The sequence below is a fragment of the Panthera onca genome, chromosome A3 (assembly GCF_046562875.1).
Source record: "Panthera onca isolate mPanOnc1 chromosome A3, mPanOnc1 haplotype 2, whole genome shotgun sequence".
NCBI lineage: Eukaryota > Metazoa > Chordata > Mammalia > Carnivora > Felidae > Panthera > Panthera onca.
This window is the reverse complement of record NC_138341.1, coordinates 67,346,055-67,352,615: the sequence shown is the minus strand read 5'-3', so window position 1 is coordinate 67,352,615 and position 6,561 is coordinate 67,346,055. Positions and strand designations below refer to the sequence as shown.

General features: G+C 36.9%; 1 non-coding gene across 1 annotated transcript; it reads left to right on the top strand.

The window, feature by feature from the left end:
* The first annotated feature begins 6,200 nt into the window (after nt 1–6,200).
* On the top strand, nt 6,201–6,307 carry LOC132672636 (U6 spliceosomal RNA). The gene has a single exon (XR_009607612.1). It is a non-coding gene; the product is annotated as a U6 spliceosomal RNA (small nuclear RNA).
* The last annotated feature ends 254 nt before the right edge of the window (nt 6,308–6,561 follow it).

Sequence of the window (6,561 nt, the reverse complement as noted above, 5' to 3'; positions counted from 1 at the left end):
TCTGTTCTTGCAATATAGCAGATTAAGGGTAATAGTGAACCCCTCTCATTACAAACACCTTGAAATGCTAAATAAAATGAAACAAACACATATGTAGCCAAGTGCACAAAACAGAGAAACCCTCATGTTCCAAAATAGAGAACTTGCTTATTTGTGTATCAATATATTTCTTGAAGATCTTTTGTCAACACGTGTAGAGTATGTCATTATTTTAATAGATGAATAGACTTCAATAGTATAGATATACCACAGAACTGGAGCAAAAAGAATATAAGCTTAAGTATATGTGTAGGGAAAGGGCAGGGGTGGGGTTTGATAGCAAAGATGGAGAGAGAGGTGTTAAATGCTACGCACTTGAATTTTAATTCATATTGGAACAGAGATGGAACGTATGGCCTCCAAAGTACAGAGTTGAGATTGAAACCCACATAAAGCTACAGCCCTCAAACAGCTGGCCAACTGGTACAAGACAGACTGGAAGAATTTCACTCATATGACCAAGCAGATGCAAGAAAGTTTGCCTCTTCCTACAGCTATAGATAGTTAAAATCTTTGTGAGAAAGTAAAACCTCGTGTGTACCATATTCCAGTATGAAATATGAACTCACATACAGTACCTTTCATAGGACACCAAATTTACATAAAAATTAGTCCTGCTGGTGCTACCACTGAGCTGTCTGACTAAAGTAAATACAAAACCCTCCTGGAGAGATATTTCTACAAACCACAGATGAAACAGTCCCCACTGAAGGGAAGGTCACAAACAAAAATCGCAAATCACACACAAAAAGGAAACCCAACTGACTAAGACTCTGCAGTAAAACAAAGAGAATGGTTAAAACAAAACTAGAGCTAATAGAATTAAGACACTTTCAATTTTTTTTTAACATATGAAATTTATTGTCAAATTGGTTTCCATTCAACACCCAGTGCTCATCCCAAAAGATGCCCTCTTCAATGCCCATCACCTACACTCCCCTCCCTCCCACCCCCCATCAACCCTTAGTTCTCAGTTTTTAAGAGTCTCTTATGCTTTGGCTCTCTCCCACTTTAACCTCTTTTTTTTTTTTTTTTCCTTCCCCTCCCCCATGGGTTTCTGTTAAGTTTCTCAGGATCCACATAAGAGTGAAAACATATGGTATCTGTCTTTCTCTGTATGGCTTATTTCACTTAGCATCACACTCTCCAGTTCCATCCACGTTGCTACAAAGAGCCATATTTCATTCTTTCTCATTGCCACGTAGTACTCCACTGTGTATATAAACCACAATTTCTTTATACATTCGTCAGTTGATGGACATTTAGGCTCTTTCCACAATTTGGCTATTGTTGAGAGTGCTGCTATAAACATAGGGGTAAGACACTTTCAATTTGAAGATACTTGTCTTTCTTTCACTCTGGAAAATTTTACTCTGTAGCCTTTTCTGTTATTTCCATCCCCTCCATTTTCTCTCTTCTCTCCTTCTAGAACAGCTACTAGCCGAATGATGGAACACTTGGATTTATCTTCTATCCCTTTTATCTTTTCTCTCATTATCCTTCTTTTTTTTTTTTTTAACTCTTTAACCTTTATTTATTATTGAGAAACTGAGAGAGACAGAATGTGAGCGGGGGAGGGGCAGAAAGAAGGGGAGACACGGAATCCAAAGCAGGTTCCTGGCTCTGAGCTGTCAGCATAGAGCCCGAAGCTAGGCTTGAACTCACAAACTGCGAGATCATGACCTGAGCCAAAATCGGATGCCTAACTGACTGAGCTACCCAGGCACCCCTCTCATTATCCTTTTCATGGTACTTTACCACTAAGAATGCAAGCATCCCTTCACACTAACTGTATACGAAATAAATTGCTTTTCAGCCATGTCAATTGTTATATCAGGCCATCTACTGAAAAACACTTTTTAATAAGTATTTTATTTTTTAATTTCCAAGATCTAGAAATGCCTCCTGAATACATAAGACTCTTCCTATATTATGAATATGATACTCTTAAAATATTGTAATTAAGCTTAACGTCTTTTTCTGTTCTCTTAATTCTGTTAATTTTTGTTAAGCATGATGCCTCACCTTCTTTGTATTGTAGTTTGTTTGTTTTTTTTTTCTCAAATTTTTGGTGATTTTTGCTTGTATACTCTTCTTTGATTATGTGACTCCCAGATCTCTGTCAGTGTCAACTCTTTTTGTCTACTGCAGTCTGACTTTAAGACAGGGTTGGGATATTGCAGTCAGACAGGATCTGAGGATGATTTGTGTGATAGTATCTTTGATCCTCCTGGAGGTCAGTAGCTACTTGAGCACTGGTCTGCTTTTCCAGCCCCAGCGTATGATTCAATTCATCCACAGCAGCCCAGCGCTTTGCGCATGCAGAACAGGTAAGGGTTACTGATTTGCTGCTCCACATGCAGTTCCTAATTTTTCAAATTGATAAATGCTCCTGAGCTCCTTCCACTTCTTAATATCCAATGGCTCTAAGTGTGTAGTTCTGTCCAACCTACCTCGACCTCAGTCATCTCCACATGTGTTGGGTTTTTCTTTCATTTAGTTTTATTCCTCCAAGCATTTGTTCTCTAGTAATTTCTTTCAGAATTTAACACAAACATATTTCTTCTGATAATAGGTTTCCCTGGTTTCCAATGATATTAGACTGTATTTTATTATCAGTATCTATTTACATATATTTTATGAGATTTAGTGAGCAGTAAGTGGTAGATGTGTATGATCAGTCTGCCATCTTGAATCAGTCTCTGATATTAAGTAAATCATTTGCAAACTTAGTACTTTAATCAGTAAGAAATTATAAATTCTCTGCAATAGACCTCACAATTGACTGGCAGACATCACTGAGGACCGATATAGTACTTCTGTCTTAGGGAATGTGTTTTAGTGCGATATCGAGGGTCTGGGGTCAAATAGCCCAGTTAGTGGACTACTATCATAGGCTAGATTAGTGGTTCTCAATGTTTTCAAGTATAGGGACGTGTTTCTGCATTTCAAAAAGCTTATGGTTCTTTACAAAATAATAATTGAACTTTTAGTATCCATTGTTTGAGAAAACATATAACAACAAAATGCACTGATGATTCCCAGGTTCAGTTCTCTCTCTTTTTTTTTTTTTTTTTTTTTAACCGCTGGGGTGTGTCTCTCCACAATGAATTCCATAGTCTATTAAAGTTATAAGTGCCTGTTGCTACAAATAGTGCTCTTAAATTTCACAAGAATATTTGAATGCTTTCAAACAGTTCTTTTATTAGGTATTTTCATGGAATTAAAGCTTTTACCAGGATAGAGGGTTGTTTTTTCTGTTTACCAAAGAGAGGAAAAAAACAAACAAACATGGTTCTTCATAAAATTTACTATTTTTTAAATATCTTAACGAATGTGCCAAAGGCTTTCAGTCCTTAACATTGCTATTAATTATATGTATTTTAAGGTTTAAAGCATTTTCCAATCTATTATCTCATTGGATCTTTATAATAATCAGATGGAAACAGGGCAAATGATAACATGTATATCAATCTTACAGCTAATAATAGGTTCAGAGAACTGAAGGAGTTTCCCCCAGTTTGCAGTTAACAAGCAGCAAAGCCAGGGCCAGAACCTAAGCCTCCCAGTGCTCTGTCCATTCATCCCCAAATGTCAATGCACAGAGCAGTGCTGGCCCATTACAAATGGAAAAACAAGGACAGTGTAAGGAGTATCAAAGCAAATATTTCAAAATTTTTATTAAGAGATTATCACTTTATTGCTTTTTGGGATTTAAAATGCTCTTTATTAGACTTCTTATCACTAGGATGGACTAAGTTGATGCGGGAAGACTTCATTATTCCTGCATAGACAAAGCCTTGATAAGGTATTACAAAAAGCTTTGAAGTACGTAACTAAGCACTAAAACAAGACAGAAATCCTCAAGTTCCAGAAATAAGGAGAATGCTAAAAAGTGGTGATCAAGAAGTAAGGCAACCAGAGAGGTGGAATCAAATTTGACCTTAGGAGTGGCAATGGGGGTTAAGGCCCCACATGCAGTGGAACTGGAGTTGAGCATAGAGCCAGGATTCCAGAAGAGTTTTGCTGCTGTGAAAAAGACTCTAGAATCTCTCTTTCTGATTAGACTGCAAGGTAGGGGGTAAAATAAACTGATTATCACCCAGAAAACACACCTCCTAAACTAAGTCGTGCAAAAAATGGGAGCCAAGCGTGTATTCATGAGTAATAGCGCAGAAAACCCAAACCAAGGTTGCAACAGAAAACCTGAGAACCAAAGAACCAGAAGAATCAGAGAAACGTGAAGGACCCAAGTATAGACAACAGACAAACATAATACTGCCCCATTGTCACACTTTACAATCCTGGGTACAGGATGGAAAGCAATACCTAAGATAAGATGGAAAAAATGTACCCATCTTCCAGGGGAGGGAGTCAGCAGAATTCATCCCCCAAGGATTACAGACAAGAGAGCAAAGAGACTATAAAATTACTAAGCTTAAATGATTCAGGACATAAAAAATAAAAACTATACAGAAAAACCAGAACAGCACAAAAAAATAAGAGGCATATTTCAGGGGAAAAAAGCTATAAAAATTCTAAAGGTAAAAAGTATATATCATTTTTTAAAACTTAACTCAGTAGATAAAAAACAAAAAGCTCAGTAGACTAAACATAGCTTAAAACAAAGTTGGAAGACAGTTGAAGAAATCTCACAGAATGAAACACAAAAAGATAAAAAGAAATATTAAAAAGAAAGAGGCACAGAGAATAGAACATTACTAAGTGTTCCAGAAGGACACAATAGAGGGAATATGAGAGAAATCTGCAATAAAAATGGCTATGATAGAGACTACCTGTTCTCAGTAACCAATCTGCCTCTCTGCCTTTTTCATTGAATCACCAACTTTTAGCTGAGAACTTGGCTGTCCAGTATAAAGACAATATTTCCCAGTTTCCCCTATACCTAGATTAGCCATATGACTCTGTTCTGGGATGTAGCCAAAACAGCATGTACAACTTCCAGAAATGTCCTTAAAGGGAGGAGGTAAGATTTTTCTCTCCACCTTTTCCTTCTTAGTAGCTAAAACACTAATGGTATTGTTTAAGTTTGATTAGAGAATCTACTTACTGAGAATGAATGGTAGAATAAAACAGAAGAGTCCCTGAGCCCCTGACACCATCAAATACCACCTGGATAGCCTAATATGTGTGAAAAAGAAATAAATTTCCATCTCGTATGAACCACTTTGATTTAGAGTTGTTTTTTAAGGTCACTTATGGCAGAATCTATTCATAACTAATGCAATCAATGGTTGAGAATTTTCTACAATTAAAGAAAGATGTGAATCTTCAATTTGAAGAGGCAAAATGAATTTTGAGCTAGAAAAAAGGAAATTAAATCCACACATGGACATAGAATAATAAAACCACAAATGTACAGAGAAAAACTTTAAAAGCAAATCAGAGAGAAAAGTGATTGTTACCCATAAGAAAAGACAAACTTCTCATCCACAATGAGAGACGCAAGAAGAAAATGGAGTAATACCTTGAAAATGGTGGAAGGCAATACTGCTCAACATAGAATCCCATGCTTAACTGAACTATAATTCAAGAATGAGGACAAAATATGGACATTGTAAGACATACACAGTTTGGCAATAATAGCAAGTACTTATATAACACAACTTTACAAGGCACTGTTCTAAGCGCTTTATATATTTTAACTCATAATCTTTGCAACAGCCCTCTGAGGTAGATACTATTAATATTGCTATATTAGAGATGATGTAACTAAGATACAGGGAGGCTAAGTAACATGCCCAAGGTCACACAGCTAGTATCCGACCAAACTGGGATTCAAGCACAGGCATTCTGCTTCAGATGCCATGGTTTTAATTGCTCATCTTCAATGAAATTACTACTGAAAGATGTCATTTATTTTATTTTGTTTTTAAAGATGTCTTTTTTTTGAAGTTTATTTATTTTGAGAGAGAAGTAAGTGTGAATGGGGGAGGGGCAAAGGGAGGAGGGAGGGAGAGAGACACAGAGAGAGAAAGAGAATCCCAAGCAGGCCCCAAGCTGCCAGCACAGAGCCCGACATGGGGCTTCTAACCCATGAAGCTGTGAGATCATGACCTGAGCCGAAACCAAGATTTGGATGCTCAACCCACTGAGCCACCCAGGCGCCCCTGAAAGATGTCCTTTAAAAGATCGATACAGTGTTCACTTCAGCAGCACATCTACTAAAATTGGAATGATCCAGAGAAGGTTTGCATGGCCTGTGCACAAGGATGACACACAAAATCTTGGTATGGAACTTGGACAGAAAAAGTAGGATATAAGCAGAAAAACAAGGAAACTAAATCAGCAAATAATATTGATTAACTTACCTATTAACACAAAAACATTCTTTCATGAAATAATTCTGACAATAGATTCTAGGGGATTTTTTCCCCTTGTAGTGTCTGTATTTGGCAAGAGAAAATATCTGATGACTTTATGTCAATTCCCCCCAAATTTTGGTAATTTTCCTAGTGTGTGAAATCATAGTCTGGCAACTAGTGATCTATTGTGCAACAA